Raw genomic sequence first — 14,442 nt, 5'->3', positions numbered from 1 at the left:
ACTGGGTCGTGGATTGATTCAAGATAATATTTATCGATTTATTTATGTACATCTAACTGTGGACAACTAGTTGTAGGTTACTAACGAGGACAGCTGACTTAATAAACTTAAAACATCAAAATATATTAAAAGTGTTGTAAATATATTTTGAACATACTTTGATATATATGTATATATTGTTATAGGTTCGTGAATCAACCAGTGGCCAAGTCTTACTTCCCGACGAAGTAAAAATCTGTGAAAGTGAGTTATAGTCCCACTTTTAAAATCTAATATTTTTGGGATGAGAATACATGCAGGTTTTATAAATGATTTACAAAATAGACACAAGTATGTGAAACTACATTCTATGGTTGAATTATCGAAATCGAATATGCCCCTTTTTATTAAGTCTGGTAATCTAAGAATTAGGGAACAGACACTCTAATTGACGCGAATCCTAAAGATAGATCTATTGGGCCTAACAAACCCCATCCAAAGAACCGGATGCTTTAGTACTTCGAAATTTATATCATATCCGAAGGGTGTCCCGGAATGATGGGGATATTCTTATATATGCATCTTGTTAATGTCGGTTACCAGGTGTTCACCATATGAATGATTTTTATCTCTATGTATGGGATGTGTATTGAAATATGAAATCTTGTGGTCTATTATTATGATTTGATATATATAGGTTAAACCTATAACTCACCAACATTTTTGTTGACGTTTTAAGCATGTTTATTCTCAGGTGATTATAAAGAGCTTCCGCTGTCGCATACTTAAATAAGGACGAGATTTGGAGTCCATGCTTGTATGATATTGTGTAAAAACTGCATTCAAGAAACTTATTTTGTTGTAACATATTTGTATTGTAAACCATTATGTAATGGTCGTGTGTAAACAGGATATTTTAGATTATCATTATTTGATAATCTACGTAAAGCTTTTTAAAACCTTTATCTATGAAATAAAGGTTATGGTTTGTTTTAAAAATGAATGCAGTCTTTGAAAAATGTCTCATATAGAGGTCAAAACCTCGCAACGAAATCAATTAATATGGAACGTTTTTAATCAATAAGAACGGGACATTTCAATATACATATAAACAAGACTACTAACTTAAGAATTTCGAAACGAGACATATATGTAACGATTATCGTTGTAACGACATTTAAATGTATATATATCATATTAAGATATATTAATATATCATAATATCATGATAATATAATAATTTAACATCTCATTAGATATAATAAACAATGGGCTAACAACATTAATTGAGATCGTAACTTAAAGGTTTCAAAACAATACTTACATGTAACGACTAACGATGACTTAACGACTCAGTTAAAATGTATATACATGTAGTGTATTTAGATGTATTAAAATACTTTTGGAAGACTTCAAGACATATATCAAAACACTCATACTTAACAAAAATGGTTACAGTTACTTTCCCATTCTTTTCTTTCATCAAGAATTCTAGTCGTATTCTTACCCGTATTATACACAGCTTCAAAACGTACTTACTATGGGTATATACCAATAGGAACTAGCATGGGATTCCACTCTTGATTATTTCATGTATGACTAATCAATTTTAACTTCTACCATGAGCTAGTCAACTAACTAGAACTCCTTTTAACCCCACTCACCAATTACCACTCATCATTCACTCCATTTCACTTCCAATTCTCTTTCTAATTCTCTCTCAACACACACACACACACACTATTATGAACGTATTTTTCCAGTAGTTAATCATCATCTTCATCAAAAATCACTTCAAGAATCAAGCTATAATCATCATAGGAAGAACACTTCAAGAACACTTCAAAAATCCCTTCAAGTTTACTAATTTACTTCCAAGCTTTCTAATGAATTCCAAGTGATCATCTAAGATCAATAAACCTTTGTTATATATAGTAGGTTATCTTTATTATTCAAGGTAATATTCATATTCAAACTTTGATTCAATTTCTATAACTATAAACTATCTTAATTCGAGTAAAAATCTTACTTGAACTTGTTTTTGTGTCATGATCCTACTTCAAGAACTTTCAAGCCATCCAAGATCCTTTGAAGCTAGATCATTTCTTGTCACTTCCAGTAGGTTTACCTACTAAACTTGAGGTAGTAATGATGTTCATAACATCATTCGATTCATATATATAAAACTATCTTATTCGAAGGTTTAAACTCGTAATCACTAGAACATAGTTTAGTTAATTCTAAACTTGTTCGCAAACAAAAGTTAATCCTTCTAACTTGACTTTTAAAATTAACTAAACACATGTTCTATATCTATATGATATGCTAACTTAATGATTTAAAACCTGGAAACACGAAAAACACCGTAAAACCGGATTTAGGCCGTCGTAGTAACACCGCGGGCTGTTTTGGGTTAGTTAATTAAAAACTATGATAAAATTTGATTTAAAAGTTGTTATTCTGAGAAAATGATTTTTATTATGAACATGAAACTATATCCAAAAATTATGGTTAAACTCAAAGTGGAAGTATGTTTTCTAAAATGGTCATCTAGACGTCGTTCTTTCGATTGAAATGACTACCTTTATAAAAACGACTTGTAACTTATTTTTCCGACTATAAACCTATACTTTTTCTGTTTAGATTCATAAAATAGAGTTCAATATGAAACCATAGCAATTTGATTCACTCAAAACGGATTTAAAATGAAGAAGTTATGGGTAAAACAAGATTGGATAATTTTTCTCATTTTAGCTACGTGAAAATTGGTAACAAATATATTCCAATCATAACTTAATCAACTTGTATTGTATATTATGTAATCTTGAGATACCATAGACACGTATAAAATGTTTCGACCTATCATGTCGACACATCTATATATATTTCGGAGCAACCATAGACACTCTATATGTGAATGTTGGAGTTAGCTATACAGGGTTGAGGTTGATTCCAAAATATGTATAGTTTGAGTTGTGATCAATACTGAGATACGTATACACTGGGTCGTGGATTGATTCAAGATAATATTTATCGATTTATTTCTGTATATCTAACTGTGGACAACTAGTTGTAGGTTACTAACGAGGACAGCTGACTTAATAAACTTAAAACATCAAAATATATTAAAAGTGTTGTAAATATATTTTGAACATACTTTGATATATATGTATATATTGTTATAGGTTCGTGAATCAACCAGTGGTCAAGTCTTACTTCTCGACGAAGTAAAAATCTGTGAAAGTGAGTTATAGTCCCACTTTTAAAATCTAATATTTTTGGGATGAGAATACATGCAGGTTTTATAAATGATATACAAAATAGACACAAGTACGTGAAACTACATTCTATGGTTGAATTATCGAAATCGAATATGCCCCTTTTTATTAAGTCTGGTAATCTAAGAATTAGGGAACAGACACCCTAATTGACGCGAATCCTAAAGATATATCTATTGGGCCTAACAAACCCCATCCAAAGTACCAGATGCTTTAGTACTTCGAAATTTATATCATATCCGAAGGGTGTCCCGGAATGATGGGGATATTCTTATATATGCATCTTGTTAATGTCGGTTACCAGGTGTTCACCATATGAATGATTTTTATCTCTATGTATGGGATGTGTATTGAAATATGAAATCTTGTGGTCTATTATTATGATTTGATATATATAGGTTAAACCTATAACTCACCAACATTTTTGTTGAAGTTTTAAGCATGTTTATTCTCAGGTGATTATTAAGAGCTTCCGCTGTCGCATACTTAAATAAGGACGAGATTTGGAGTCCATACTTGTATGATATTGTGTAAAAACTGCATTCAAGAAACTTATTTTGTTGTAACATATTTGTATTGTAAACCATTATGTAATGGTCGTGTGTAAACTGGATATTTTAGATTATCATTATTTGATAATCTACGTAAAGTTTTTTAAAACCTTTATCTATGAAATAAAGGTTATGGTTTGTTTTAAAAATGAATGCAGTCTTTGAAAAACGTCTCATATAGAGGTCAAAACCTCGCAACGAAATCAATTAATATGGAACGTTTTTAATCAATAAGAACGGGACATTTCAATTATAATTAACAAGCAACTAATAGAAACCCTTCCCCATATTTTTTTTAGTCGACTTTTTGTTCCCTCCTCCCCTCTCTGCTACCGTCGACCACCACACACACACACACACTCAAAAATTATTTTTTGATCAAACCTCAAGAACAAACGTCGCAATTCTCGATCTCCTCTACGCGTTGATATAATTCTTTTCTTGATCTAAGGTATATTTACATGAACCCTAATCTTAAAAATCTGATTTTTAATAAAGTTTCATAGTTATGTTGTCAATTGCTCAAGTCTATACGCGTACGTGTTAATTGTTATCGTTATATTGATTGTTTGATGCGTTAGGGTTTAAAAACGAATTAGTTTATGCATGATCAGAAAAATTAAGTTTTTCAAATGTTAATTATTATGTTATATTCAGATTCCTTGCGAAAAACTATTGAGTTTAGGCTTTGGTTTCGCTTGATTTCGTTTCCGGATGATCAAGTTATGCTTAATTGAAATTAACGTTGTGTTTTCGTGATTGATCAGAAATCTGGATTTGATTGACCACGAATTGGCATGTGAAACTTATACCAATGGAAATATAATTTAAAAACACTCAATTTGGACTAGGATATCATGTCGTCTGCTTATGTATAACCCGAGATATACTTGAATTAGTGTAAAAGTAGTTTTATACAGCACTTGCATTAAAATAACCTTGTATGATAAAATTTGGTAACTTCTGTGATTAAAGCTTTGCATATTTGAAATGTACACAAAAATTAATTCACTTTTTATGTAGATATCATAGGCTAATTGTATCTAGATCTTCGGATAATCGCGTGCGAATGTGACTAACTAATCTAGGATCGAATCTGTAAATTGCTCCCTGTTTTATACTCTGTGGATTGTGTTTATTGAATGAGCATGTAAGCTTCTGGAATATGAATTTTAACATGATATGTGAATTATTGTTAGTTTATGTGAATCTCCAAAACCTTATGCATTGGGCACAATAGAGCTGTACTTTATGTGAATTCTGATTTGAGCAGTAAAACTGAACATCCAACTTGCATGAATAAACTGTACAAATTGGCTAAACAAAATTTGCTAGATTTTTGATATGTGTTACTTTGACTTGTCCTTGAACTATGGCCACTGGTCTTGTATCAATTGAATGTTCCTAACTCCGGTTATAGCCAAAACGAAATCAGTGCGCGGTCAGAAACTGACTGGGCAAACCCCAAATGTACCCCTTCTAATTCCTGACTTTTAATTATCATATGAGTCCCTGGCCGGACTTTTTGGAATTGATTTTAAGTATATTTATGATCTGGAGTTTTCCATGTTTACGTGAATTATGTACTATGAGATATTGTGCTAATTATGCTACGTGTTCATGAACTTTGTGCACAACGATAAACTGAAATTGTGAAAATGATTATTCATGGCCTGAAATGTATTGTTTGACTTAGGTTTGACACGTTGACCAACATTTGACATGAACCTACTGATGTTGACTTTATTTGACTACTTTGACTGAGTTTGACTTCAGTTGACTTTGTTTGACTTGCATGAATTACTTGACTATATGTTGACTTTTACTTTGAAACGCTTCGAGTAGAGCAATAAGAGAACTTATACTATGAAACCACCCTTATTTAAGATACATATATTGACCAACCTAAATACGTATACTTAGGTTGCATTATTCAGCTGTAAACCGTACAAGTTTTGTCTGTCATCCAAGCTTATTCAAAGGTGAGTCTACAGTCTCGCTTTTTACATGTTTTCAGGGATGAGAATACACGCTGTTATACTTACTTTATCAATTGCTTTTGTATTGACACGAGTACTATATATGTGTACTGAGTTTGTTCACAAAGCCTCTAGCTTGAATACTTTTAATACCATCGGTGTAAGCACAATTTAGATGGACGGATCTGTTAGGTTGACAACCTCACCCGCTATAATAACTGTGGTGAATTTATTTTGAACATTAGATACGCTCGAACAAGTGTATAGCATTTTAGGAGGTAGATGCGGGTATAGTGGCTTCTATACTCGGGTCATTGCTAGTATTCAGGTGGTCAGATTATGCAAACGTTAAAATCTCGTGGTCAAGGAAACTAATTTTTTTTTCTGATGACTGTTTTTTAGATACAGCTACATTACTTTAAACTTGTAGATTCACCAACATTATTGTTGACCTATTTTTGCATGTTTTTATTCTCAGGTCCTTAAGAGGTAGGCTTCCGCTGTGTTTGCTGCATGTCTGGCCGTGGAGTCAGCATTTGATTTAATGAACATTATTTACTTTCGCATTTAAAACTTTTATAACTGTTTAAATACTGTTGGCTTGTGGTTACGATCACAACAGTGTTTCTTTAAACGTCTCATATAGAGGGCGTAACTGTTAACTGTGGGACCTAGATTAACGCGCCGCTAGATGGAAATTTGGTGGGGTGTTATAGTTGGTATCAGAGCCAACGGTTCGTAGGGAAACTAGGACTTGTATTAGAGTGTCTGATATGGTCATTAGGACACCTTGATGAGTCTAGACTACGACCAGGACTTAGTCATTACATGAGTACTTTGTGACTAACGTTATTTACTTGGCTAATCTGTTCATTTGTGTTCTTGCATTGTGAGCTAGATGTCACAGGATTCAGGAAACAGTAGCAACTACTTGAGTGTGGCTGAGGTGAATGCACCTGCTCCTGCCATAGCACCAGCACCTGCTCCGCATCAGATACCCAATCATCCCGTGAACCTTTATGCATTGGATTTGATTCATACTAACCGCAACAGTGATGTAGTTGATAGTGTTAACGCTTTGAGTGATATTGCTAGGACATACCCGCACCCCGATGATCTTGATAGGTTGGATGAAAGGGTCACATGTATAAATACTTATACGTATGAGGCTGAAGCGAGGTTCGTTGAGATGACAAGATTGATAGCATCCTTGACTGCCAGGGTTGCTGCGTTGGAGGCGAAACGTGATAGGTCGAGGAATGATGGACCTGCCTCCTGTACCCGACAGAAGAGGAAGTGAAGGGTCGTTGACCATGAACTTCTTTTCCACCCACCATTCTTTCTTTAATTGGTTATATAAGACTTACCGGGTGTTATTAACCGGGCTACTAGCACATTATGTTTATTGTTTGGGTTATTACTTTTGGAAATTGGTTTATCACTTATGGATTTTATTTATAATAATGGTGGTTTATGCTATTAATAACTATTATCTTTTATTGCATGCGGTATTATTCTATATTTAGTAACTTTGTATGATCGTAATACTTGTGTTATGTTATACTACTACTATTGCCATTAATGTTACTACTTAGTGCTACTACCACTACTATCACTAGTGTCACTACTAACACTACTAACACTATTATCACTACTAATACTACTTACGCTACTTCTCACTACTAACGAATCCTTTCGTACTATTATTTACTAGTCTTCAACACTCGTTGCTAGTATATTTTCATATATAGCGTTGTTTTGACACTGACCTAGTGGGTTTTTCTGTGTTGAAGATGCCTCCGAAGGAATCAACCGCCGCTCAAATCAGGAGAATGGTCGCCGAAGGTATCGCGGTCGAAAGAGCTGAACTACTGAGAGAATTTAACAACGCTCTGAACAGTAATGATCCTGGTGGTTCGAGCAACACCAATGGGAACGGCACTCAAGGCCGCAATGGATGTTCTTACAAAACATTCACTAGTTTCAACCCGCATTCTTTCAACGGAACTGAAGGAGCAGTTGGTCTCACAAGATGGTTTGAGAAGCTTGAGTCGGTTTTTCGTATTAGTGGGTGTAATGATAATGACCGGGTAGGTTTTGCTACGGGCACACTGTCGGACAATGCGCTCACCTGGTGGAACAACTATGCTCAATCCTTAGGTTAAGATCAAGCTTATGCCCTACCTTGGGACACTCTGAAGCAAAGAATGATAGAGGAGTATTGTTCAAGAAACGAGATTAAGAAAATGGAACGCAAGTTCCGAGAGCTGAAGTTAGTAGGCAACGATCTCACCGCCTATAACATGAGGTTCTTTGAGCTGGCATTAATGTGTCCTGAAATGGTTACTCCTGAAAGGCGTAAGGTGGAGCTGTACATCAAAGGTCTAAGTGAGAATATTCAAGGAGGGGTCACTACTTCCAAACCCGCAAACGTGTAAGAAGCTATTGACATGGCTAGTTTGCTATTGGATCAGATTGCCCAGAGAGGGAAGCGCACTACTGTGAATGAGAATAAGTCAAACGATGGTAAGAGGAAGTGGAACGGTGGTCAGGACAAGAATTTTAATCAACAGCCGTTCAAGAAGCAAGATTCTTACCGCAACGACACTGGGATCACAGGAACTAACTCCGGGTATAAGGGCAAAAAGCCACAATGTCAGAAGTGTGCCAAGCATCACACTGGAAACTGTTCTGTTCTAAATTGTGACCGTTGTAAGAAGTTTGGCCATTTGGCGAATGATTGCAAGGTTAATCTCAACGGAAACAAGAACAACACTACAAGCAACGCGAACAATGCTAATAATGGTAAGAACTGTTATGGTTGTGGACAGCCGGGTCATTTCAAGAAGGACTGTCCTAAGAACAACAATGGGAATGCTCGAGGCAGGGCGTTCAACATCAATTCCACAGAAGCTCGTGATGATCCGAAGCTAGTCACGGGTACGTTTTCACTCGATGATCAACCTGTTTATGTTATGTTTGATACTGGAGCTGATAGAAGGTTTATATCTAAGGATATTTGTCACAATGTTAAGAAACCTGTTTCTTCCTTAGATAATGTGTATTCCATAGAACTAGGGAATGGTAACTTGATGAGAGCCGATAAGATTTATCGTAATGGTACCTTGATGTTAGAAAGTAAGCCTTTTAGCATTGATATGATACCTATTAAACTGGGAAGTTTTGACCTTGTGGTTGGAATGGACTGGTTAGCTGATAACAAAGTCGAGGAGGTCTGTGACCTAAAGGCTATTCGTAATCCTATTGCTGACGGTGAACCTATGATGATTTATGGTGAAAAGAATGGCTCGTAAATACATCTCATTAACTGCTTGAAAGTCCAGAAGTATGTGAGAAAGGGATGTATCGCGTTTATGGCTCACGTAAGCCAGATCGTACCTGAAGAAAGGAGACCCGAAAACGTTCCTGTAGTTAAGGAATTTCTTAAAGTTTTTCCGGAGGAATTACCTGGTGTCCTACCGCATCGAGAAGTTGAGTTTCAGATAGACTTAGTGCCAGGAGCGGCACCGGTGGCTCGCGCACCGTACAGACTTGCACCCCCATAACTTCAAGAGTTGTCTAGTCAATTGCAAGAGTTATTAGATAAGGGATTTATTCGACCGAGTTCTTCACCTTGGGGAGCTCCAGTCTTGTTTGTTAAAAAGAAAGATGGGTTGATGAGGTTATGTATCAATTACACCGAATTGAACAAGTTGACAATCAAGAATCGGTATCCGCTACCGAGGATTGATGACTTATTTGATCAACTACAAGGATCTAGTTGTTATTTGAAGATTGATTTGAGATCTGGGTATCACCAATTGAGGGTCAAAGAAGCTGATATCCCGAAGACAGTGTTTAGAACATGTTATGGACATTATGAGTTTACAGTGATGCCGTTTGGTTTGACGAATGCACCAACAGTGTTCATGGATCTCATGAACCATGTGTATAAGCCATACCTAGATAAATTTGTCATTGTGTTTATTGATGACATATTAGTGTACTCCAAGAACAAGGAAGAGCACGAACAACACCTACGATCGATTTTAACTATGCTTAGAGATGAGCAGTTGTATGCAAAGTTCTCTAAGTGTGACTTTTGGCTACCAGAAGTACAATTTCTTGGCCATGTTGTAGGGACCAATGGAATACAGGTCGATCCAGCAAAGATTGAGTTGGTTAAGAATTGGGAAACCCCAAAGACGCCAACTAAGGTCCGGAAATTTTTGGGTCTAGCTGGTTACTACCGGAGATTCATCGAAGGATTCTCTAAGATCGCCCGACCATTGATCGCGTTGACTCATAAGGGCAAAAAGTATGCGTGGTCAGAACCGCAAGAGTCCGCATTTCAGTTGTTGAAAGAGAAGTTAACAACTGCACCAGTATTGTCTCAACCCGAGGGAAGTGAAGATTTCATTATTTATTGTGATGCCTCACATCAAGGAATGAGTTGCGTGCTTATGCAACGAAATAAAGTTATTGCTTATGGATCGCGGCAGTTAAAGATTCACGAGCAGAACTACACTACGCACGACCTTGAACTAGGAGCTGTTGTCTTTGCACTTAAAATGTGGAGGCACTACCTGTATGGAACCAAATTTACTATCTTCACTGACCATAAGAGTTTACAGCACATATTCGATCAAAAACAGCTCAACATGAGACAACGACGTTGGATGGAACTACTTAACGATTATAACTGTGAACTTCAATACCATCTGGGAAAGGCGAATGTTGTGGCAGATGCTTTAAGAAGAAAAGAGAGAGAGAGACCTCTTAGGGTTAAAGCTCTTAACATAGTCGTCCGTACGAATCTCACATCACAAATCCGCGAAGCACAACAAAAAGCAGTGAAACAAGAAAATGTCGATGTTGAATTTCCCATAGGAATGGATAAGAAATTTGACATCAAGGAGGATGGAACATGGTACTTTGCCAATCGAATCTGGGTACCAAAGTTTGGTGGATTGAGAGAACTAGTGTTGGAGGAGGCATACAAGTCAAGGTACTCAATTCATCCGGGATCAGATAAAATGTACCAGGATTTGAAGGCATTCTATTGGTGGCCAAATTTGAAAGCTGATATTGCTACCTATGTAGGTAAGTGCTTGACTTGCGCTAAAGTCAAGGCTGAGCATCAGAAGCCATCAGGATTATTAACTCAACCAGAGATTCCTCAGTGGAAGTGGGAAGGTATTACCATAGACTTCATCACGAAACTGCCGAGAACGACGGGAGGTCACGATACTATTTGGGTTATCGTGGATCGGCTCACTAAGTCTGCACGCTTTCTACCGATAAGAGAAACTGATAAAATGGAGAAGTTGGCTCAGATCTACATTAAGGAAGTCGTCTCTAGGCATGGAATCCATTATATCCGATCGCGACAGCAGATTCACTTCCAGGTTTTGGCAGTCATTACAGAAAGCAATAGGGACTCGTTTAGATATGAGTACAGCATATCACCCCCAGACAGATGGCCAGAGCGAACGAACTACTCAGACTTTTGAGGACATGTTGAGAGCATGTGTCATCGATTTCGGTAACGGATGGGATAAGAATTTACCACTAGCTGAGTTCTCATACAATAACAGTTACCATACGAGCATTAAGGTTGCACCTTTCGAAGCATTGTACGGAAGGAAGTGTAGGTCTCCCGTTTGTTGGAGCGAATTGGGAGATAGTCAGTTGACAGGCCCTGAGATTATTCAGGAGACAACTGAGAAAATCCTACAGATTTAGGAATGATTGAGAACGGGTCTGAGTCATCAAAAGAGTTATATCGATGTTAGACGGAAGGAAATAGATTTCCAAGTTGGTGACAAAGTTATGCTAAAAGTATCGCCTTGGAAGGGTGTTGTACGATTTGGGAAACGAGGTAAACTGAGTAATAGATATGTTGGACCGTTCGAGATAACTGAAAGAGTTGGTCCGGTAGCTTACAGATTGGAACTGCCACAAGCTCTCAGCGGTATACACGACGTTTTTCATGTATCCAATCTAAAGAAGTGCCTAGCAGAGGAGAATTTGATTATTCCTTTAGAGGAACTACGTATCGACGACAAACTCCATTTCATTGAGGAACTTGTCGAAATTTTAGGCCGTGAGGTCAAACAATTGAAACAAAGCAGAATTTCTATCGATAAAGTTAAGTGGAACGCGAGAAGAGGACCAGAGTTCACGTGGGAGCGTGAAGACCAGATGAGGCTGAAGTATCCGCAACTGTTTCTCGAGGAAACTACTTCAGAGGACGATCACTAAAATTTCAGGACGAAATTTTTAATAACAGGTGGGTAATGTAACAACCCTGCTTTTTCCGTTACTTCCATCAACCTTCCGTTAGTTTATTTAACGGCGATTATTTGACTTTTATATGTTTACGTGTAATAAATGCGTACTTGACCTTTGGAGGGTTATAATAATTAATATGGGTTGATATTAATTCAAATAAATATTTCGGATGATGAAATACGATTAAAACGATACAACTTTGATAACGGCTTTTTGAGCAACGAAACGCTCGGGTTTATTTTAATAATTAATTTATTAATTATTAACTTTTCAAAAATAATTAATTTATTGGGTTTTTTAATAAATTAACGTTTGATTGCGTTTAACGATCGGTTTAGCGTTCCGGGCCTTCGGTACGACTAAACGACACTTGAAACGGAGCAAGAATAGGCGCTTTTACTAAACACGAGCCCGGGAATACCCCACATGGGCCATTCGGCCGACCCCTCCCCCATTCCCCCTTATTTTTCTATTTTGGGCTTATTAGCACTAGTGTGGTGTTTAAGGTTAGGCCCTAACTAATTATAATTAACAAGCAACTAATAGAAACCCTTCCCCGTATTTTTTTAGTCGACTTTTTGTTCCCTCCTCCCCTCTCTACTGCCGTCGACCACCACACATACACACACACTCAAAAATTATTTTTTGATCAAACCTCAAGAACAAACGTTGCAATTCTCGATCTCCTCTACGCGTTGATGTAATTCTTTTCTTGATCTTGTAGCGACCCCGACAAATCGTCAAGTGACGGCATCGGCTACGTGGGTCCCATTACCTGATTATAAGTCTTTAAGATAACGTTTGACCAAAATATGTCGCCTTCATTTCAAAATAAAGATTGTTTCAAAGTTTACAAGAATTGTTCAACCAAAAGTTAAGTTACAACGTTATAAGTACGATTGAAATCTAGGCGACACGGTTTAAAGTAAAGTCAAAAGACGCTCCATGAAATGCATGTATACTCGACATCGGATGCAAGTATCAAATAGTGAGCGGAAGAATGTATCACATATCGTGCAAGACCTGAGAAAAACATAGAAATCTGTCAACGAAAACGTTGGTGAAATCATAGGTTTAGTAAGTATTAAACGTTGTTTTTGAACCACAAGATTTTGTATTTCCATAACGTAGATTATCCAAATCATTTGCATTCCAAAAGTGTTGTTATACGCGAGCACTCAATTATCAAAACTTAACCAACGTTACCCCATCACACAGTGCTAGAACCCACACTAAAACACAAAAATATATTTCATCCGCATAACGGTAGCGAACCGTCCGAATGAGGGTTTGTTAAACCCGTATGGCCACACAATATAAGTTCTCGCTTACACCCTGCAAGTGTAACTAATGATAATCGAATTGAGGCATTTTTGTTCTAACTCGCACGTGGAATGTTTGTTTTCACACTTGTGTTCAAAACATAAAAGTAAGTAGTACAAGATGTAACAAAGTATATGTTTTCTCAGCCCACGATTTAAAAGTATAAAAGTTGTTGAAAAGGTGGGACTATGATCTCACCTCGAGTGCACGAGTATAAAGGTACTTCAACAAGTAAACGTGTGCATGAAAGTTGCTTAGCCTTGACCTAAACAAGTAAGTTATATCAATTAACCGGTTACGACACAAGGTCGGGTGAAATGTGTTCAATTAGTCCTATGGCTCGTTACGACTCGATTAAGTATAGCATGTGAATCACGTTGTCAAGTTTCATACAAGAAACAAGTATAAAAGCATGTTAGAATGATTGTATAAAAGTTTGGTTAAGTTTGACTAAAAGTCAAACTTGGTCAAAGTCAACGAAAAAGTCAACGCGTTCGGGTCGGGTCCCGAACTATTTTTCTATGCTAATTATTCATATACAAGTATATTAGAACAAGTTTCATGTGAATCGGAGGTCCGTAGGTCATCAAACATTTCACGTGAAATGGGACGAGGAGGTCAGAATCTGACCAGGCACATCTGCGCGCCGCGCGGGGATGGGGCGCGCCGCGCCACCATCTGTGCAGGTCTGTTTCTGTTTTTCCCAAGTATGCACGAGCCAAAATCAATTCTAACACAACAATTGACCCGCAAACACTTATAATGCCTATCATATATCGTTGGAAAGGTATTTTGACGAGGAATACAACTAAGCACTTATGGTCCAACAATAACATCATTTACAATAGCCGAAATCTCATCAAGCGAACAATAAAAGTCCATTTTCAAAGTTTCAAGTTCATCAATTGCATTTTGAGTTTCGGGAAACCAATTCACACATATGATATGCCGTTTTGAAGGTAATGAAGCATACATTACTACTAAACACTAACAATTAATATTCCATGACATTCAAGCATCCAAAAATTCATGTCAAGA

Source organism: Rutidosis leptorrhynchoides, chromosome 1 (assembly GCF_046630445.1).
Source record: "Rutidosis leptorrhynchoides isolate AG116_Rl617_1_P2 chromosome 1, CSIRO_AGI_Rlap_v1, whole genome shotgun sequence".
In the NCBI taxonomy this organism is placed as follows: Eukaryota; Viridiplantae; Streptophyta; class Magnoliopsida; order Asterales; family Asteraceae; genus Rutidosis; species Rutidosis leptorrhynchoides.
Note: the sequence above shows the minus strand (reverse complement) of the source record.